At 46.8% G+C, this 22851-nt stretch overlaps 1 protein-coding gene across 3 annotated transcripts in view; it reads right to left on the reverse strand.

Annotated features, from left to right (window-relative positions):
- The window catches only part of LOC135906975 (arylsulfatase I-like), a 35176-nt gene extending 19262 nt beyond the window's left edge, over nucleotides 1–15914 (reverse strand). The window contains exons 1-3 of one of the 3 annotated variants that reach the window (XM_065438624.2): nucleotides 15496–15914; nucleotides 6487–6694; nucleotides 466–538 (exon numbers count right to left, since the gene is read on the reverse strand). The gene's annotated coding sequence lies outside the window, so the exon portion shown is untranslated. Of the gene's footprint in view, nucleotides 1–465; nucleotides 539–2406; nucleotides 2974–6486; nucleotides 6695–15495 lie in introns of those variants that run through there. The other 2 variants (XM_070531860.1, XM_065438623.2) reach the window with 2 other exon arrangements.
- Between the last annotated feature and the right edge of the window lie 6937 nt (nucleotides 15915–22851).

Genomic DNA, 22851 nt, shown 5'->3' on the forward strand with positions numbered 1-22851 from the left:
GGCGTCTGTGCTAAGTCGCATAATGAGTGCAATTAAGTGAGCGGATGGCCTTTTTGAATTACCTGAGGCGAACAGTACGATAGGTGGTTAACTGCGGCATTCTGAGAAAACGTCACAAAAGCACTAAATTCAAACAGATCACCAGAATACATAATTGCACGCTGTACGGGTCACGCGTCGGCGTCTCTGGGCCCCAATGCCCGCGCCTGACTGTCCCTGATGGCTTGACTGCCAACCACTCCGTTCCTCACAGAACGACGTCCGTACAACCTGAGGAAATAATTCCAACATTCCACATATCTAACCAACAGTTTATCGGGTTAACGAACTTCAGGGTCGTTTTGGGGCTACGTATGACGCAACCTAATTATACAGGCTAGTTTAGATACACAAATCTTCGCTAACATCTAAAGAAGACAAGGACGAAACCTGCGAGACATTGCAGTAAAGCCAGCGCATACGTACCCTGCAGCGACGAACTGCTTCGCGCGCTAGCACTTGCTTCGCTGCGTGTTGACACCGAACGGAATGCGTGAGTCTGCGGAAAAGAAGAAAGCAAATATCAAGCCAAGCCGCAGGCCAGGCTTCTGTGTGGCCGGCGGCGCTGTGCTGCAGATAGGTAACGCCCTTGCGAGCTGCTATTTTTGTTAGTACGTCTCCTTAGCGGCTCCCTCTCTCTTCGCGTACACCATGACCGTGAGTGAGGCTATCGTCGACGAATCTCAGCGTCATTTTAGCTAAACCTCTACACCTCCTCGCCTTCCTTCTCCCAAGTCTTTCTTCAAGCGCGTGCATTAAGCGTTTTAGAGGATGTTGATTGCTTGCCAGCCCACATGGTACACCGCCGCCACCACCGGCGCCGCCGTCATGGTCGAGCTTCTGGCGACGATACAACGCTTAAAAATTTCTTACTGCAGTTGTTGCTTGCTGGTCGTCTAAGCGAGAAAAAAGCATCCCCACCCTGGTGACATTGACCGTTACTGAGGGACAGATTAAATGTTTTGTTATGTTTCTTACATCATGAAGAAACACAAAAAGCACAACTTTTTTATGGCGCTTATGTAATACCGCGTAATCTTTAATGACTCCTCCTTATTGCCTGCGAATAATTTTACTGCTACTTCTTGTAGCCAAGCCTGGTCATTTTCCCAAACCCACGTCTTGTGTCGTGTGTAAGATACTTCAAATAGTACTGCTCTAGCGTTTTCCACCTGCTGTTTCGACGTCGCACACGTGATCTCATGCTCAGTCTGCTGGACCATTTGTGTACGGTACTAGGTCCCTAGACAGGTGAAATTGCGTTTTTTTCACAAATGAGCCAAGGGTAGATGCGATTCAAGGTTCTTGGATCATTAAAGTGGATGTCGTCAAGTGAAAAGCTTGCGCATCATTCGTTGCAATGCTTTGATTTGCTTATAGACAAGAGGAACTTTCTCGCATTGCCAACTCTGCAAGCACATGAAAGTGCCGGATTGCGACCGCGCTTAAGACGCACTGTTCTCACGTGAATTCAGAACTTGATAATCCGTCATCACTACAACATGACGTGTTCCTTCGATTATGCTATTGAAGAACGGTTATTGCGGTAGTAACCATTGCAGCAAAAAAAAAAAAATGAAAGAGGCTTGTGTTAGATTCCGATGCAAGACATGGTACACAGAAGACGCCAGAAGAGGACGCCGCGTGTATACGCAGATAAAATAAACAGGATGTGGCAAATGAAGATCCCAGGGCCTTCATATGAGGCTATATGTGTGCGTGGATGTCAAGAGAGGATCGAAACATCTAATGGTAACTTCACGTGGCAGTAATTGCTGCCTTGAGCACAATGCTTGGAATGCAGCTTCGACTGCCGGCAAGGACGCCTTGTACTGGTGCCAAAAGCAACTACAAGCTTCCCTGTCTTTTGCGCCAATCTCGAGAAAAAAGATGGGTAGCAGACTCACAAATGCACCAAGAGGCACGCTCATCCATGGGGTGATCAATAAACTCATCGATGCCCTCAGGCTCGTCCCGATCTCTTGATCACAATCTCACAAAGAAAGTGCAACTGTCGAGACATCGCGGTATGTCGAAGGATTACACGCGTTGGTTTCTCAGTGAGTTCAACGTCCCTTTCATATGTGTCTAGAGATATGACCTGCGGCCTCGCAGAAAATGGAGCTTTCGGAAGGAAGGAAAGGGTGCCGTCGGCGGTCTACAGCGCCGCACAGATTTCTCCGACACGAGGTATCAACGGGCACCGTTTAGCCGTCCAATGAGGGCGCGACCGGCTCCACTATGGGTGCAACGACCACCACTTGCAGTCGCAGATTCAGTAATAATAAACGTGATTAATAGGCATTGGCTCATTGTCGGCTGCGCAGATAAGGCAAAATGCACGCGCGATCAAAACCAACAACATACCTCTGCGTCCCGAGATGCGGAGAGAGCTGGCGCGGCTGCGGCGGCAGCCGAGATGAGAGGTGCGCGGCGACAGGCCTCCACCCACCGCTGCGGGGCTAGACTTTATACGGGCTTGTTGTCAGTAGGCTTGCCTAGGGCAAGGTTGATTTGGCCAACTCTTTCTCGCACCACGAAGCGACCCAGATCAGCGCGTGACGCGGCGCACTGGCACTGCTGAGCAAGAACGCTCGTCGTCGTCGATCGGCGCCGGTGGTGCGCCGGACTTCCCGGCATCCGCGGATGCGCCGGCGCTCTGCTGAAGAGAATGCGCAGCTCTGCTTCCTGCCGCAACTCGCACGTGCTTGACAGCACCACTTATAATTCGGCTTCAGTGCGGCAACGGGAGCGCAATGCGACCTGCCGATAGCTGTCTGCTCTGCCAATTGGTTAAGGCCGCGCCTTCTCTGTTGCCGCCTGTCTCGCGACGTTCACGGCGCCTACGTTGTCGTCACGTGTCGCAACAGCGTGACGTCAGATGTGTGCAGTTTCCAGGCAGTGGCCAGAAGCCGCCACCCGCTGCTGCCGCGATGTAATTGGCACCGCGGAGCCAATGAAAGGTTCGCCAGGAAAGTCTCCGTCGATCGACAAGGTGCTAAGAAACACGGATTAGGCTATCTCTGAGAGGTTTCGGATCAATCTACAGCTCGCTGAAAGGGACGGATTCTGTAGCTGGAAGCAAAGTCTGTGTCGCAATTGCCGTCTAATCAGACCACACCGCTAAGAGCCTGCAAGTTACCGTGCAGGGTGTTTGCAACGGCCTACTCCTGCAAGAAACGTTCAAGGTTGTGCGTGTACATTCCTTTTTCAGAGAAAGCAAAATGAAGAAAATGAAAGAAAATAAAGGCACGAAAGCACGTGTCTATGGCGCTCTCGTTTAATATCCTGTGGTCCTTGGCGCACTGCTTATCTTTCACTGTCGAATACTCCTGCGGGCAATCGTCCGACTCGGGCAGCGCGCAGGAACGTTCACGGCACTCAGCGGCGTGCTAATTTGCGGGACTTTCTCTCTTTAAATGCTTTCGTAGAAATTGCGGCTCTGATAGGAAATCTTTGACAGGAAACGCTGACAGGAAATGTGACTGGAAAAGCGGGCGAAAAATGCCGCCTAATGAAACATAGTTTTTTGGTGTAGCGATAGGCATCTCTGAAGTCTTCTGTGGGCAAAACTATCCGTTCGCGACACCGAAATCCTACGTTGAACAGGGCGGTTGAGGTTTCGCCAAATTTCATTGCGTGCCACCAGCTTGTCATCAGAACTGCCAGAAGCTACGGACAGACTTCTGCACTCCACGGACGTAAAACAAGCGGGAAAAAAAAACCTCTTTTGAGAGCCCCTGGGTATGAGATGCCCATGAGGTACATTTACGATATCCGGTTGTTTGGCCCAACACAACTTCAAAATTTGTTAAGCATGTGAAATGATAGCCTTTTCACACTGGCCATCATGTCCAAATTGCCTAAACAGATTTTGTGTTTGAATGTCGTCTTTATGGCTTTAGCCTTCTTTGGGATGAACAGCGAATACTTTTTTATTGAATGTACAAGTTATCAGCCATGAGCGCTAGAACATGAACAGTATATCTGCGATGTCAGTACGGTATCGAAAACCACAGCGTCAAGATAAGTAGTAAATGAGAAGACTTACCGATAGGGTAAAGAATTGGTTTAAGTATTCAATGCATTAGGTTGTACAAAACAGATCTTCTCTTTTACTAATCAGAGAACCGATGAGTACTTGTGGTTGTAGTGCCGTTTAAAATCAGCCACAAATAAATGTTCACATGCTCTATTCACTCAAATCTGTGGTACCGTGTGCCTGGATACCTTTCTCAAGACTTTCTTACAGATTACTTACTATATGTGGTGGTATTAAAAACTTTGACACCAGCTCTGTTTCCGCCACATTCATTTTTTTGTGTGCATTCAAATACAGCCACCTACGAAATAATCCCAATGCACAGTCCCAATCCCAATCCCAGCGTTCACAGCGCTCATGTCATTTTGAGAATATGTTCTTGAAGTATTTCTGGAAGCATCTTCTACTACTTGCCCTTGATTTCAGCAATCGTGTCGAAACAGCAGCTTGTGAGCTCGGTGTTTAATTTTGTGAAGAGAGCGAAGTCAGCGGGAAACAAATATGGCGAATGACACGTTTTTCACGCGGACTCGGAACGCGGAATCGCCGGTGATTGAACCTGGGTTCAGTCGTCGAGATGAAGCAACAGTCTTTGCATTGCTTAGCGACTTTGGCTTTTTCCTCGAAAAGCCGATGTCTAAGCCGAAAAGCCGACAGCTAAGTATCCAATTAGGCTCCGGTTTTCTGGTAAAATAAGCCAATATCACTCCGCAGAAATTAGTCCTGATGTCGACTTGGAATTGTAATTGCGTATCGTCACATGCATTCCAGTTGACTGTCATGAAGATAATAATGATATTTTGGGTTTTACGTGCCAAAACCACTTTCTGATTATGAGGCACGCCGTAGTGGAGGACTCCGGAAATTTTGACCACCTGGGGTTCTTTAACGTGCACCTAAATCTAAGCACACGGGTGTTTTCGCATTTCGCCCCCACCGAAATGCGGCCGCCGTGGCCGAGATTCGATCCCGCGACCTCGTGCTCAGCAGCCCAACACCATAGCCACTGAGGAACCACGGCGGGTAACTGTCATGAAGATCCTCGAAAGTGAGTTAACTGAGCTGTTTTTTTTTTACTACAGGCATATATGTTTTGTTGCATCTGTTTCTAATTTGCGCCACTAAGCCCATTTGCCGTTGTGGACAATGAATGTAAAGAAAAAGCAGTATATTATTGCAGCACGCAAGTAACAGGCGATAAAAGAAGTTGAAAGAGAGAAAAATGTATTATCGGGTATTAAATGCTTTTAGTGCTCAGTGCAGTTAGCGAAACCTTCTTGGAATCTTAGACCGCCAAATTTACAAACCTGTGTTAATACGAGAAGCGTTCACCGTTTACCGTTTGTGGAAGTAATCAAAGATGTCCAAGTCAATTTTAAGGCAAGCGACGCAAAGTGTGGAACATATACAGACTAGACCCACGGCAACTACATCTTGTTTGGACAAACTATGAAAGTGGCATCATAGGAAAGTGCACGAAAATCAAGACAGACACAGTGGCAATGGTCTCTGCTCGAATGTAGTGGCGAATGGTGCGTCGACGAGGTTTAAAACGATTACTGTCTGGATGTAGTCGCTAGACGCGCTATGACTGCGAAGTTGAATGTCGATGCAGCTGATACAAGTAAATAATAAGGTAACTGCGGGACCAGATGAGCAAGTTGAAGGCATTGATTCCTGCTACACTGGCGAAAATTACATGTATATACGTAAAGTGGTGCTTTCGACCAGTGGTGGGGAAGATTTGTCACTTGCTTTACTGCAATGGCAAGGGTCATCGGTAAGCGGTAATACTTGCGCATACGATAGCTGAGTCTGAGTTCATCGGTCCGCCCATGATAACCATGCCTAAACGATGTGTGGCAAGTGTCTGTAGTATCTTCAAGTTTTTCTTTACCGGATCAAATAGTGATGCAAAGAGAACCTTCATAACATATGTCGAAGCTACGATGAGCTGACTCCACGAGAGCACCTTACACTTTGACCCACTGCACTATGTGTACGCTGCGAGATGGATTCGCTGTCTATGTGACCTACGTTGTCATTTCTCACTCACGACAGGACTACGAGAAACGTAACTGTCGCGGACCTTCCAATCAATGACAGCTTGACTCGCTTTCTCCCGACGGCTTGCCGCAGCGAAAGGTTGCAGCACCCCGAGTCCTTGAAAAGGAAACGGCCTGCACCCCGCGCACCCGCCGAACGCCGCGAAGCGCGAAAGGGTAAACCTAGAACGTGGCGGCGGCGCCGGAAAAAAGTTTCCGCAACGCGTTGACTTCGAGAGACCTCCGGAGAAAGGAAACCGCCATAGGAGTGCGAGATCATACTTGTAAAAGATGAGGAGTGCAGCAGAGAGCGAGGGGGCGCAGAGACGCAAGTAGGAAGCCGGGCGCGCAGGCTATTACCGGTTCGAGCGCTCCGACGGGCCGGCCGTCTTCTTCCCTTTCCGGTTGACGTCGACGCCGGCAGCACCAGCAGCTTGCAGCCGCGGGAGACCTAGGGCAGCGCCGGCGTCGGCGCCGTAAGCGACGCCTCTGAGATGCGCCTGCGGCCGCGCAGCACCTTTCCGTCCGAGATGGCGCTTGAGCGAGAGTGAGCAGTGCTCACACCGGGCTGTAACAGAAAAGACGCCCTGTCTCCGTTGCAGATGTGTGACGCGCGTGCCGGCACGCGCTCGCGATGGACCGCGCCGATTGAGCCAAGGTAGTTCGCAAGGGTCGACCCATTTAAACTCGACCCGCGCGGACGATCCAGCCGTGAGATTTTGCCTGATTGGCTGCCTGTGCGTGCTGGCATTCTCGGTGCTCGGCTTTCTGCGTTTGTTTGCGTATAATTTTTGAAAAAAAAGATTGGTGCCTTTAGGTGGCACCGGCTACTCCACGTCTGAATAAAGTCTGAAGAGCACTGAATACAGTCAATCAGCACGAACTTAATGTTCTGCACACAAGCCGAGGAACCCACAGGAGATATGCATGTGCAGTTGCATACGTAAATACACGCACTTAGCTTTATTGTACAACTACTTTTTTGTTAACCGCCGGTGTTGTTACTGCTACTGCGAAAACGGCAGAAACTCATTTACATACTGACTCAAGGTAAACGAAAATGCGCGAGGATGTCCATCGCAGCAAGACGACGGACACCCCCAGTCCCAGGCGTTATTTCAAGAGGAAATGGCCCCGTAAGACGATGGTATCACGGAGCCTCCGATGGTGCGCGCTAGCTACTAGTTATCCAGTTCTCTTAGCAGTGATCTTTTCTGGAAGCTGACCCGACTTGCAGAAGTTTCTAGAAGCTGGCGCATGCTTTCTTTTTTTTTCAGTGAAAGGATGCCCTTGAACTTTCTGAGGCAGCCATTTCTCTGTTGGGCGCGCCGCGTTGTCGATTACATATCGCAAGAAGCACTTAGCTCTATGAATAACTCTGCATCAGCTGCAACGCAAGTGTCTGTGCGTTTGTAGTTTCTCTAGCGGATGCGAGAAAATTCATAGCTTTGTAGCTTTTCATTGTAGCTTTGTGACCACTGGCATCTGACTCACTTAACGACAAACAGTTACTATATACTTAATAATCTTTATAGGCATAATATTTTGTCCGCACTTATGAGTGATTCTGGAAACTTAGGGACATGGTAACACATTAGAATTCTAAAAGCAGCGCATTCGTTGAGACACTGGACAAACACTAAATCAGATAAGCGCATTTCTAACACATGACGTAGTAGTTCTGCGGAAACCCGTAAGGTGGAGAGAAGTAAGGTGGACGCAAGTTGGCCCGGTGACTGGTTTCGAGCCTGGTGACCTCAGCACAGCAGCCCGATACTCTAACCATTAGACTATGGACTAGCCAGTGACCCAATATGGTGGGAAAATGGCTAGAGACACGCACACAGGCAGACCGTCTGATAGACAGCCTCCTAGAATGTGCATGAGGTACTCCTTGAATGCCAAACGTCTTAAAAAAATATGGGTCGGAAAGACCGCAAGTTTTGATGCGATTAGCATTCTTGGGACACTTCACGCACTTTTCGGTGCCTATCTGTCGGTCTATGTCTCTAACCGTTTTCTATAGGAGAAAATCACGAGCGCTCCGTCAGGGGAACTGAGGTTATGTTATGGTGACCCGTGAAATTATGGATGTGATGGGCTGCATAATGGAGCAACTTGGAATGCAAGAACAAGCGTTGTTCTTGTATTACAACTTATATCGCATCAATAATCGCCGTGCGTATACTTTAACGGGACCTACAATCAATTTTCATGGTGCCCACTTTCTATAGTTTAATGAAGACCCCACGGCTTCAAGTGCCTGACCATGAGGTGGCAAAGCGGAAAACATCGCGGAACATTTTTTGTCAGCGCATAACCAGCGCACAATGCTGAGATCACGAAGAGGAAAAGACAAGGAGAGTGAGCACTGAGTGCACATGGGAGGACGCGATTCGAGAAGAGCTAAAGTTGGGGCTAGTTGGTTGTGAATGTTGATTGATTGCAGCGCGCTACTGTGAAATAACACACACACACACACACACACACACACACACACACACACACACACACACACACACACACACACACACACACACACACACACACACACACACACACACGCACACACACACACACACACACACACGCACGCACACGCACGCACGCACACGCACACACACACACACACGCACACGCGCACGCGCACGCGCACGCACACGCGCACGCGCGCACGCCCGCATGCACACGAGCACACGCACGCACAAAAAAAGGATGAAGACGACACTGGACAAGGCGCAACATGGATCGCGCTTTTGGAATGTCCAAGACACAGTGGATGCAGAGAAAATCTTGGTTCAAAGACGACGAGAGTGACAACCTAACTCAAATATGTTTATCTTTTATTCTCATCAACTCCTTTCTCCGCTTCCGTACGACTAATCAAAGCAGAACTTCTCAGTGACTGTCTTGCATTTAAGCCAGGCTCACAAAGGGAGTGCTCGAAGTCTTCGAAAAGCGGTGTTACGCGATTAACGCTTGGAATATCAGACGTCGTAAGTGCGTGAGTTATGCCGCGTCTCAACCCAAGCGAAAAAAAAAATGCGCATGTGCGCGTGTGGGCGTGCGTGTGTTCGAATTACCCAGGTTTTTCCTCATGGACCATAGGTTTGTTTACTTCTTCTAAGAAAATAAGACCAGAATAAAGAATATGGGTCCAGCAATCCAAATGAACAATAACGCGTCCATCTACAGATGATTATCGGATATCACCGCGTTATGGGTTACTGAACATGCTGCAGCATCAGAATGCGGCTACCACTGGTTCACCAACAGAAGTTTGAGTAAGTTTGAGTAAGTTGAGTAAGGTGAAAACTCAAACATGCGTCTCGTGTAGCTCGTTCGGCTTCCCAGCGGATACCGACGGTGCTTAGAGCTTGACATCCAAGCAGATAAACAAGGTGATGGCTACAAGCGTGGTGATACTGATGGCCGTTGCTCTTTATCTATAGTGTCTTATTGGACGAAAGTGTCAAACCTTCACAATTTATTATATATTAATAATGGCTGCGTACATTAAGTTGTATTATCACAGCATGTGTCATACGCAGGCCTGGTTATTACTCAACAGCCATGTCACAGCAAGATGGGCCGTGTAACCTATACGTATACGGTGCACATAGATAAGCCTCAGATAGGCTACTGCAACTTGCTGGCTAACATTGAATAGTTAATAAGACCTTCTCCTTTACTGAGCTGACACTATTTCCCGCAAGTCTGGTAGGAAAGGGTTACGCTGACCAGCACGAGCATTTTAGTTTATTGCAGGCGCGGTTGTCGGCAGTCACCCAGCTTAATTGCTCTTCAGACAGAGCGGATGTACAATTATGTTCAGCGCCACATATTTCCGGCCCTCGGCATTGGTACACTGACGCTGTAAGAGATAGTGTTTCCTGCACTTCTTTGCGGCGCGTTTCATGCCCTCTGCATTGGAGCATTGGCGCTGCATTGATAAGTTTTGATGCTTTTTGCACTTTTGCGCAATGCATTACAGGTCCGCTGCATTGGAAAGAGTTGGTGCTTCCTACAACTGCGCACTGTGCGTTTGATGTCCTTGGTATAGGCTGGCGCACTGGCGCTGTATTGCTAAGACTTGAGGCTCTCTGCGTTTTTTACGCAGTCCATTTCATGTAAGCTGCATTGGTGAATTGGCGCTACTTTGGCCAAAGTAGAGTAAAGCTTTGCGCTTTCTGCATTTTTCTGCAGTGCATTTCAGGTCTGCTGCATTGGCGCATCAGCGCTGTATTGGTAAGAGTTAAGTGTTTTCTGCACTTTAGTGCAGTGCGTTTCATGTACGCTGTACTAGGGTATTTCGTTAGCCGTTTTGGAAACCACTCAGCGTTGTCTGTCATGAAATATTTGTTGGGATACAATGGAAATACAAAATTCCGTCATTATCGTCTGAAATAAAACAGAAATGTCAGAAACAAAATAATAAAAGTACGTATTTCAACAGTGAATTCCCCCTTTTATTACTTCCTCTGTTTTTATCCCCTGCTCTATCTCCATCTCATTTCTTGCACTCTGTCCTCTCCTGGCCACATTGCTGATCTCTTTCTCTGATTCTCTCTCTCAACGTAATGTTGTGAATCTCAGTTCTAAGGACGGTAGATATCTTTTTCGGAAGAAGATGCTGAGCCACTGAAGATGTAATTTTCTAATAATAATAATAATAATAATAATAATAATAATAATAATAATAATAATAATAATAATAATAATAATAATAATAATAATAATAATAATAATAATAATAATAATAATTCTTAATCACTTGTACATGATGACGGAAGCAGGTAGTAAAAGCCATCGAAAAATTCAGCTGCTTGACTTAACCGTGAGCTCCAGGCTTGGCGATGAACAGCGGGTCGCGCGTTCACAATTTAAATGAAAAAAAAAGAAGTACAAAATAGTAAAACAAATGCATATAGTAAGAATGCGAAATACACAGACATATTCAAACCAATACGTTGACGGGGCCATGCGTTCTACATAAGAAAAAAAGCGTGGTAGATGCGAAAAACATAATTAACATATATGTAATTTCACACAAGCGTATGAACTCATAGACAGTCACAAAATTAAAAGTAAGCTCTTTGTAGGCTCGTTGCACATGATGCTCCTTTGTACCTCATGACCACCAGTTGTCTTATTGTCATGGGCAAGTTTCAACGGCCAGAACCTGCCACGTTCTCCGTGAGGAGTATGTGATCTTACGGCCCCATGCTGATGCCGCTGAGTGATGTCTAACCTTTCGTCCAAGTGCGACTAAACAAGGCTCCAGAATGAAAGGGTTCCTGATTTGATTCGAACCTTGACTTAGGCCCTGCAGAAACTTTTCTTACTATTGGCTGAGCTGTGGCAGGTTAATGACTGACCAGAAAGCGATGCCGGCCAGACTCTAGCACAGCTAACCTTGACGGCTTGGCGACAAGAAAGAAAGGTAGGGATTACGCATTCTGCAAGCGCGGTCGTCGCAAGTTTTTTCATTCGGTCGCTTCATAAATATGCGAGAAGGCAGGATAAACATAGCAGTCGGACTGCCGCCTTCCCACTGCCGGGTCATGAAGTGCTCGGAGCAAATGTCCTTTGCACGGTTTTCTCAGCACCCGTTGTCAGCTTCTCCCTTACGTTTTTGTTTGGCCTTATATAATGGCCATGCCTTCACCTGAAAAACGACACCGAACAGTTTTCGTCGAAGCCGGCGTTTGCTCCTGAGCGGAATTAAACTGGGTTATATTAGGAAGAGAACTTATTTTGATAAGGGCGTACGGAATTTAACATAACGTGACACTGCGCACCAGTATCTTGAGAAGCTTTCAGAAGTATTGCATTTCTTGAGCATGAACCCATCATGTAGGAGGCAGCTGTCCTCTACCACTGAAAACATAATTTATCCGCCCGGTCGTGACCAGGTGCTCTACATGCCATGCCGTTAACGCAGAGTCAAATCTGCTTCGTTATCTTATGCCATCTCCATAATTCCATTTCACGGTTACACTTTGAACTTGCCTTGTTATCTCTACCAAGGGAATCCTTCTTTAGGTTACCCTTACGATGACATATTTTTGTGTTGTGTTTTTATTCTTTCTGTTCTGGGGGCTTTCTTTTTGTTAGCCTTATTTTATGCATGTTGAGGACGTGTTACTAATTGTTATGTAGTTTCTGCTGCCTCTTATGATGGAAGATTTTGCATAGGTAAATGCCAATTGAGAGGCTTCCAGACGTTTTCTCGCTTTGAGGCACCCTTCTCTTCGTATATGGGAATATAAATAAATAAATAAATAAATAAATAAATAAATAAATAAATAAATAAATAAATAAATAAATAAATAAATAAATAAATAAAACATCCGTACTACGAAAGGGACTTCAACACATAGTATCAACAAATACCCCCTCCCCCCAAAAGAAAGAGGAAACAAGGATGCAAATCCTGTTGCATGAGCTAAAAGAGAATGGTTCGCTCGCACACCGCTATCTAACAAATCTAACGAGCAGGAGGAAGGATTACGACAATATTTTGAGCACAGCCTTCGAAAAAAAAAGCTACCTGTAGCAAGTCACAAGGAAAAGGTTTATCAACCGATACGCTGTGTATTCAGTTATGAAATCTTAAAGATGCCACGCAACAACCCTCCAGCCTCTAGCGCATAGGTTGTGCCATTTCAATCATGCGAAGCCTGTGGTGAGCCACAGCGAACGACTTGTACATCGGTAGTTCAATTCAGCTCCGCTTAGTCATTTCAATATCCATATCGCACTTGCGTGCTTCGCATCGAACGGTGTGCGCTTAGCGGCATAGGCACTGTTAACGCCAACGCCCACTTAAGGAGAGCCGACAACGGCAAGGACGCGCCTCGAAAGAGGGCGCGGAGCCACTTAGAGCCCTCACTCATGCGTTGCGGCTGAGCTTTCTGCGCGGATACGGAAACTTTTGCTTCTACGCATAAGAAATGCAGAACCGGTGCGGCCTTGCCCGAAACAACGCTTTTCCGAACGCATTTAACTGTTTGAGAACTCCGTGCTTGTGGTGCCCCGCGTAGACTGTTCATACGGCGTAATAATGCTCAGCATCTGCAGTCGTAAAACGAATCGTTTTCAGCAAGAACAGCTTACCGAACAGCGAGGCAAAACCGACTTTGAGAGATTGAAGGGATTCCGGTTCCTGAGGAAACCGCAGCATATCAAGTTTGTCTCGTGCCAGCGTACGGCACGGGCGTGAACTAGCGAGATCACACGCGCAGAAATTTCGGCACATACTTTTGCATGTTGTGAAAGGTGTGTAGTCAACTTTTGTAGTAGCAATATACCAGACAACCATTCTGATACTAGTAAGTGTTGCTCTATTCGAAGGGACTGCGGCATTTATTTCCAGTCTGAATGATCGGCTCACTCTCTAAATGTGTAATTGAAGTGTAAAATACTCTCCATCATACAATGGATGTGCCATAAATCGCTCTAGTTCTTACTCAGCCCGGAAGAAAAACCACTCAGGTATCAAGAATGCTTATGTATATGCTTGTCGTACTTCTCTAATCGATTTTATTGCGTGTGATCATTTCGCCGTATGGGGTGCTCTATTCTGTTGATCTTATCGTTCTGACTTCAGGGTTGAAGCGCGAACACATGGATGGCGCGTTGGAAATGAACACGTGATTCAGCTTTTTATGAAGTACCCCACAGGTTACATGCGTTGAACGTGGCACATCATCCCACGTGGACGACCTTGCCCTGAATTCAAACGCTACATTTCATAGGACAGAAAGGAAACTAACCATGTGGATGACCTTCACAGTAAAGCCGTTGATAAAGCTAAACGGCGCTACATGAGCAGCAAGATGCGGTACGTCGTTCGTCCTGCAAGCATGTGCAAATGCACTAGCAAGTGCGCAAGCGCATTTAAAGTACCGTTGCCCTGTTGCTTCCGCTTCCCGCTCCATTGCAACGTTGTTATGCCCGGCTCAGGATCGAGGTTAAATTCAGGAAAGCCTACTCATTCCGCATTGAAATGTCTGACGCAACAACGTGCAACTCTTGCGGAATCGAAGAAACTATTGAACAAGTCCTACGCTTTTTTTCTCGTTATGACGTCCAGTGCCACCCTATTTAGGACAGCATTAAAGCGGCTGTATTCAGGAGCATTATCTGAACTGCAGACTCTTGGATCATGGTCGTTCGCGTCACGGGTGCACAAAGCAACGAAGGCGTATGTTGCTATAATACTTGAAGTCGACAGGCCTTGCGACAGTTTCTAGACTTGGTGTGCTCCTCTAAGTGTGCGTCCGACTGGAGTACTCATTCGCTTACCTTTTCTTTCTCACTTTTCGTGGCTTAGCCATTCTCCCAGTGTGGGTAGTAAACTGAACGTGTCGGCTTAACCTTCCTACAGTTCCTCGCTCTCTTTCTCTTGAGGCTTCTGCCTTTACGCATATTGTAGAATGCTTCTTGCTACGAACTGCGGTCACGAAACAGTCGCTGAGTTAAGAAAGTTCTATGTGTGCTTTTCTATGCACAGCCGGCGAGGTAGCGTATCTAGATAAGGCTTACGAGAAGATAACATGATTCTATTCGAGAAATCACAACCACAAGAAGTGAACAGCTGAACAAGACCTATAGGAAGAACAGGAAAATAAAATTCGGAAATTATATCGCACGTGCGTGCGCTTAATTACTATGCGGTGTCAGGAGCCCAGCTTGCCTGGCTAAAAGAAGTTTTGTTTTAACTCCAGAGACTGACCTGACCGGGTAAGCACCGAGGGTTGCAAGAGCCGACCATCCACGTCGTTCATTCAACCAGGGCACGCGCACTGTCCACGGGGTTTTTCCATTCGACATCGTTCCGCGGAATGCAAAGCACTGCAAAATACCGGGCTTCGTAATCGCCCCGTGGTAGATCTTCTAGACGCCTGCGCAGGAGCTGTAGAACGAAGTGCCAGTCCATACTGCTTACCGATGTTCTAGCGGAGGCCGTTACTTGGCTTCGTGCGGGACGTTTTAAGACGGTAGTTCGTTGGAGCTATAAAGCGATGCAAATGGGCTCTTCAAGTACCGTCTAAAGACGACGTGCTCTTATCGGAAAGCCGTCCCGCGTGAATCCGATAGCTAGAGTGGGCCAGTCGTTTTCAAGATTACCTCTTTTTAAACAGGGAACCCTTATTTATAAGATAATGAGTCTTAACCGAAAACTGCGAGGAGGTCAGAAACTTTGGGTATCTCGTATTTTGAGAGCGTCGCTGCAGGAAGGGTCTCGACGCGGCCGACAACTGCCTCTGCAGGCAAGCAGGTCACGCACGCGCTGCTTACACATGCCTCGGAAATACGAGCCAAGACAAGACAAGGCGGCGCCCCGGCGGGGCGCAGACTCACCAAGCGGAGCGTGGGAGAGAGCAGTGGCGGCCACACAGTCCGGCACGTTTACGCCGTCACTCCGTAGTTGATCTCCTTTGGACTGCACGCCGGCCGCTTCGTAGTGAAACCAGTCGAGGGTGAAGAAGAGAAGATGAAAAAAAAAAGTGAAAGTGGCGAACCGTCGGTTCCGGCGGGCGACGACTGGCCGTCTCGCACGCAGTCGCCGAACACACTGGTGGTGGTGGTGGGGGCTCGAGGTCGGCAGCGGACGAAGGGAAAAGAACAGCAGAGCGCGGACGGCCGCCTTGTGCAATACCGGGAGCGATTTGGCACACAGCTAACCTTGAACCCTTCCGACGTTCGGTTACGCGCGACGCGTTGCTGCGGTACCTCGGACGTACGCTCCACCCTTTCGATTCACGGCGCTGCCGTCCTCTTTCTAAGAAGGCGAACGTCCGTCGTCCGCCCATGCCTAAGGACTTTCCCCCTTGACGGCAGAAAAGAAAAGAAACTTAAGGGAGAGAGGGATCGACCAGTCGATTGTCCCCGCCCTTTGTTACGCCAGTAACAGGAGTGAGTGCTGCCGCAACGCGCCCTTTCATTTGTCTAGTTAATGAGCAGCTAGTAGGAAGGAGATGAGAGGTTGACCTTAAGGGGTGCGCCCGACTTGGCGTCTAAACTGAGGAACGCAGCTAGCGTAGGCCGGCCGCGTTCGCGCCTTCCGCACGCACCTTGGCGTTGGCGATTGTAACTAGGCGTTGCCAGCATCGTTAGTGAAACGTCCACTAGGCAAATGTTGTGTAATGGGTGCGAACTCTGTAGGCTGGTCGTCCCGTTGTGCTATTTTCACTCGCTAATATTTTATTGTAAATTATTGTGTGCACCAGATGAACAGCCCTCAAATCGTTTCACACAACTACGCTAAGAACGACCAAAGTTCACGCGATGCATGCAGGGTGTTTCACGTAACTTGAACCAAGGATTTTAAAGAAGTGGTTAACCGCAGCTGAATGATACCAATGATATATGGTTTACCGTCGTCTGGCGCTCCTTATAGTTATATAATGTTGCGATTAATTAGTTTATAAGGTAATTACGCAAAGAACTTGATATACATTTTAGGGCCAAGTGCGTTTTTGTTACGTTGTAGAGGGGATACAGAAGCAACCGATCCATTTTTTTTTTGTGTGTGGCAACGTGCATGCTGGGTAGTGATTTTTTTTCGGCAGTTGAATAAAGCCCGCAAAATATGAAATAAGACCACGTGCCTGCGCTCACGCTGTATCATATTGCAGCCCTCTCAACGGTGCTTCGACTGAAATAACTCTGCGCACTGACAATGGTGAAGTGAGCGGCCGCAGCTCGATCTAGGCATCGGCTTCGCAGTGCGTCAGCATTTCTGATGGTGGTACACGGAAAGGAAGCGCCGTAGTCTCCCCATAAGCGATAGACTCGAAGCTCGGTTGAGAGCGCCGCAATACGAGAGCGCTTGAGCGCAGTCACGTGCTATTATTTCATATTTCGCGAGTTTTCTTTAGAAGCAACCACCCTCCCCCCCCCCCCCCCAAAAAAAAAGAAGCATAAAAATATCGCCACGCAGCATGTGCGTCGCCCCCCCCCCCCCAAAAAAAAAAAATCGGTTCAGTCGTTTCTGAACACCCTCTACAACGTGAGGAAACGCACTTGCCCTAAAGTGAATATTAATAATTTTGAATGATCGATCTCAGTTAATTAACAAATTAAGTTGAATATAAAGTATATTTTGGGGAGTGCCACATGGCGGCGAACAATGTGTGGCTGGTCTCATCCAGGTGCGGCTACCCACTTTCTTAAAATCCTTGGTTCAAGTTACTTGAAACACCCTGTACAAATATATCATCAGTGATTATGTACACAGAAAGATATCCATGCGAATGGGTAATCATCCGCAATTCTCCAGTATTTCATAAATTTCCTAAAGTAATAAAAAAATAACGTCAGCTTGTGCTTTCGAATTATGCCCCTCCTAATGTACGGGATAGACCGGTTCATCGTATGCTGCTCTAGAGGGTTCCAACTCGTTGTAGAATTTCCCGACTGATGTATATCGCTGGAGCCGGCCTGGATTTGCATAGATAATCATGTACGCCGTTGTGGCAATCTTCCAAAAAGAAATTATGATGCCACAGCTAGCAGGACACATAAAAAAAGAAAGAAAAAAAAATGAAAGAAACGTTAGACGTCGTTCCCACTTCTTTGAAAAAAGACGCCCAACCTAAGTCTACTGCTATGCTAAGCAGCTCCACTGCAATTACTCATCACATTCATGAGCGCTAATGAAGCATATATATATATATATATATACACTTATAGATTACGACTTGGTACAGCGTGCCGAAAGCGCTTTGTATACATATTAGCAAAAAGACAGGGAGAAGAACCTATTTGGTTCATCTCCCTGTCTTTCTCTTCATTTTCTCGTTTTTGCATTTCGCAAAGACCTGATGCGAAAGCTGGAGATTCCTTACAGAAGACTGTTGACGTTGGTCGTAAGTACAGGAAGTACAAAAACTGATACAATTTCTCAAACTAGACTCTAGAATAACTATTAGAGATTTATGAATAATTTTGATTATGTTGGTCTGTCTCTTCCTTTCATTCTAACACGTGCTTAATCATGTGCATTTATGTATTGCCGCATTTATAATAAGCGCAACTAGCTCGTCGTGGCTGACATCTTCTCATGCATGTTCATTGCGTATGTGTTGATAGTGTGATGCGTGCCATGCAAGGAGTGCCGATCTCCCTTTACATACATTTCACAATTATAATAATGAGGTACAAATGCAATGAATGGTGATGTTAATTCCTCGCATACAGAAAAAGAAGGCTGACGTAGTGTTCCTATCATTAAAGTCGACTGGGTGTTCGGGCGTGGCCGCAGACGACGTGTAGTCATGTGAGAATCCTGAATTTACCATCCATATACGAACGCTTCCAATGTCAAGTTTACGATCGAGTCCGATCGAAGTTGGAAAAGTGCGTGGCTTTCTCGTAATCATGCGGTAATATTTCCTGCTTAACAAGAAAGGTCCTCTTGATCTTGGCGGCTACGAAACAAAGTAATCTACGAGTGGTTTCCAATAATCGCTTTTCCTTTTACAAGCATCATTTTGGTAAAATGCAACACATACGTGCGGCTAGCTCTACGGTATCCATGTTTTGTATATGTAACCCAGAAAGTTTCAGTTTCAGTTTCTGTCTTTAATAAGTGGATGCATGCTTACATAAGTATACAGAAGGAGGTCCCAGAGCATGTGGCTGAGAGGGGACCTGTTGTCAGAAAATATATACATTAGAGCAAATATACAGCATAGAAGAGCAATATAGTAGTCACTAAGTGGTAGATTATACAAAGTAAATGTAGTACAAGCTGCAAATAATGTAAAGTCAATAACTAGTCGTAGAACTGAAACAGCAGTTAAGGCGTTCGCAACAGAACAAACCAAAAATATTTATAAAGGCTACAAATGAAAAAAAGAAACTGAAAAAGGAAAGATGGATAAGAAATGAGCAGGAGTGAAAGGAACAGCTTAGATATGTGGATTGTTTTGTCTATCTGGCAAAAAAGTGAAAAATGTTTTCTTGAAGAAACCTGAAGACGAAGTTCAAATGTCTTTTCACATGAACAAAAATGAGAACTTGTGTTTTATTTTTGGCTATGAATAGTACATCGGCATAAAAACGAAACAAATAATTAAATGCTCTCGAGTAAAAAAAAATGTGTTAGCATAATAAGTAATTAGTGAGCCACTGGTGAACAACCCACAACTGAGAACTTGCAGCTATATAAATCGTTTAAAAAATAAAATTTATAAAAAGCAAAGCTAATAAGGGATTTGTGTCAGCGCTTGAATCAAAGTGTGGAGATGTCACATTGAGCGTATGAAAAATGATACGTTGGGCTATGGCGGGATAAGCATGAATTCCCGAAACCAATCCCTTTCCTTCGTTCTTCATCAGCAAATACACTCGGACAAACGAGGTTGTGTATCTTGCCCATGAAACGTTGAAATGTGCTTCTTTGTATGTGACATATAGATGGAAAGCTGGCTGTGTCTGTCCTTCCACTCATGGCTAAACTTATCAGTGCTTGTTCCAAAATGTAAATGCAAAATAAAGTGATGCCGCTGTTATATGATCTAAATGTGGCGAATCCCAATCACGCGTAGTATCTTTAGAATGCATGTGGAATTCAGTAGGAAACACATTAACGCTAGTGGTGTCAGTGGGCACGCTAAATGAAGTCTCTCAATTTCCACCAGGACACGCGTAGACGTGGTTCGGTGAGAGCGCCGCCTCGTTTATGTTTCCTTCGTAACTGCATTCTTGTCCGAAAGGGCTCTCAGTTGGCGTGCAAAGGCTAGAAGTATACTAGTGTGACGCGTCTGTACGGATAGGCACAGCGTCGAGTTGGCGTCCTTGCATAGTGCGGACATTTCGGCCTTGTCCTGGCGCGTGATCACTAAGTTGCGTGCGATGCTTGGTCGTGCTCAAAATCAAAGTCAGGAGGAAAGTGTACGTACTCCCGAATCACTGTCTCTGTGACAGGAAAAAGAAAACAAGAGAAAAGCTTGGAGCGTGTGAGGCACTAACTGTGAACGAGGCTTCGTGATCGCTTAACAGCATACGAAGGAACTGCCAATGTTAAACTTGTGAACGGGAAAGTCGAAGGTCTGTTAATTGGTTCTTTCGTGCGAGACTAAGCAGCTGCGACAGTTAAACTCATACAATGCAATATAGAGACGCCGAACTCCAAATTTTTATCTTGCGATAACGTAGCATTTGGTTCGTTACCACGAGATGAACGCGAGTGGATCTGATGGAATGTCATATACAGAATGCCGAGGCTGGGCAGCCACTCAAAATGGTGAGCAATGTGACGGTAACAGAACAGTTCGAAGTTTTCTTGGCGAAAGAATTTTCTTCAGAGACATCTTGCCAAAGAATGCTTCAGTAATTTGGAAAACACGAAGTTTTCAAAGCAACCGGCTGCACCACCGAGACTCTCATCTGCGCCTTCGGATCGCAGCTCGACTCTGCAGACGCGAAGCTACCCTGCTTTGTCGAATATGGCTAGGAATGGCCTTTACGAAGTCTTTCGCTTTCGGAATCGGATGGGCCGACGACGCCTCGTGTGATGACTGCGGTGGCGAGGAGACTTTTCAGCACCTTCTCTGTGACTGTCCTCGCTACAATTTACAGAGACGATCGCTCGCAATCGCCATAGCGCGCTTGGACCAAAAACCTTTCACAGAGGAAACCATTTTAGAATGCTGATATCACAAGCACTCGTAGCGGAGGGCGACGAAGGCTCTATTGCAGTGTTTAAGGACAACAGACATGGACAAGCGGCTGTAGCCTGAACTGATGATTACAGTGCTACAAGTGCTACTGTGCAGTGCGGTATTTGTGTGCCGGGACAGTGACCCACTGTGATTGTGTATCTCTGCTCCCTTTCTTTCTCTATCTCTACGTTCCTTTCACTTTACCTCCCACCCCTCTCTCACCGGTGTAGGGTAGCAAACAGGATTTTGCTCTCTGTTTAATCTCCCTGAGTTTCCCTTTTCTTCTTTCTCTCTCTGTCCCTCTATGTTGGCTGCCGAGCAGTGTACTTATACAGTTAAAGCTCGTTAATTCGAACCGCAAGGGGAAGCCGCTTCAGTTCGAATTAACGAATGTTCGAACTAACGAAAGTGAAGGAGGGCAACAGTACACTGCGATTTGGAAACAGTAGGGCATGTCAGAAATTTGGCGTGTCAGAAAGTGTTTGGCGTGTCAGAAAGTCAGAAAGTGTCAGATGGCGTGTGCCGCGGGCACACGCCATCTTCAAGTCGAAGCTCTGGGTCTGACTGTGCCACACCACCGATGTCCACCGAAACGAACGTTAGCCGAGGCTTAACACCATCACAATGAATCGCGACGGCCGATACCTCCTAAGCTGAAAACAGAGGTGCACAACCGATGAAGACTGCCGAGACAAAGATGCTGAACATGTGAAGGTGGCGAAAGCCCTGATTCGTTGGTTCTTGATTGCAAGCGCAGCTACAACGTACTTGATTCGCTGTGTTTTGGAGCTTGCCATGCCATCTCCTCACAACATTCGCAGCTGTACAAGATTTGCAAAGCCTCCGAGATTCGCAACGGGCAAGAAGTCTCGGAGGTTACGTAGAACGGAGAGGCGGCAGCCGCCGCTGCCTTCTGGCTCACCCCGCGTCAGTTAGATTTTTTTCCGATTTTGCCTTCTCTCGCCGTTCTCTCCGTTTCGGAGGCAATACAGCCTTGTGTGTAGGCAGTAGGTGCGTTTCTCTGGCTGTGTGCCAGGCGAGCGTAGTTCGAATTATCCGTGAGGGAACCTTCTCGCGTTCGAATTAACGGACTTTTTTATATATAACTTCTGTGGAGCTTGGCCGGACCAAATCGTACAGTTCGAATTATCCATAAATTCGAATTATTGAAGTTCGAATTAACGAGCTTTCACTGTATTAAGGTAATAGAAAAAACCAACCATATTCTGGCTCCTGTTTTCTAACAGTGATTGTTTTCTTGGCTTTGCAGAATACGGCTAAAACTTGACGCAATTTGTCAGTTGGTAATTCAGACAAAACCACTGCAAAAGCATTGCACCTCCAAGTAGAACATGCCCTCATATTTCTAGGAATGGCTCCGCTCCTTACGCTACCTTACCACTGACTCATCGATCCAGATTCGCTTTAATGAACCGAACACTCAAGTACGCACGTACGCACGCACAAATGTAGACCGCAGGAGGGATTTGTTCTGATAGCATTTCCACTACTACAAACATTCGCTTGTTTGCGTATTGCTTACCGCATAAGTGGGACATCACCGTTAACAACTTCCAATGGACAGTGAGCCAGTTAACGGAGCAGTTAACGCGGCAGTGCTCGTTTCTCTGTTCTTGACGAAGCAATGCGAGCTTGCAAACATGGAGCGCCACGCGATGAGTGTCGGCCGAGAGCGCAGCGTGTCTCGAGCACGCTCCATTTCTCATCGCAGCAGCGCCCCGCAGTGCTCGGCGGAAAGTGCAGCGACGATCGCACGATTCGATGGGCGCGCAAATTGTTTGTCTCGGATGCCAAGGTCGCGATCGTATCCGACCCAACGCGTCGGCTTGCCGGGGAAAGATAACGCCCTCCTCCCAGCTAACTACAGCGCGCTGCTTCACTGCGCCCGGCCACCTTGCCCCCGATCCGTATTTATTGCACTCGCCCGATTATAGTGTCAAGTGTTCCCTCTTCCTAAAGTCGTAAAGCATAATCGGCTGCCGCTGCTGTCGTGGCTCAAAATCAACGCGTGTGACCTGTAAACTAA

The sequence above is a fragment of the Dermacentor albipictus genome, chromosome 1, assembly GCF_038994185.2.
Source record: "Dermacentor albipictus isolate Rhodes 1998 colony chromosome 1, USDA_Dalb.pri_finalv2, whole genome shotgun sequence".
NCBI lineage: Eukaryota > Metazoa > Arthropoda > Arachnida > Ixodida > Ixodidae > Dermacentor > Dermacentor albipictus.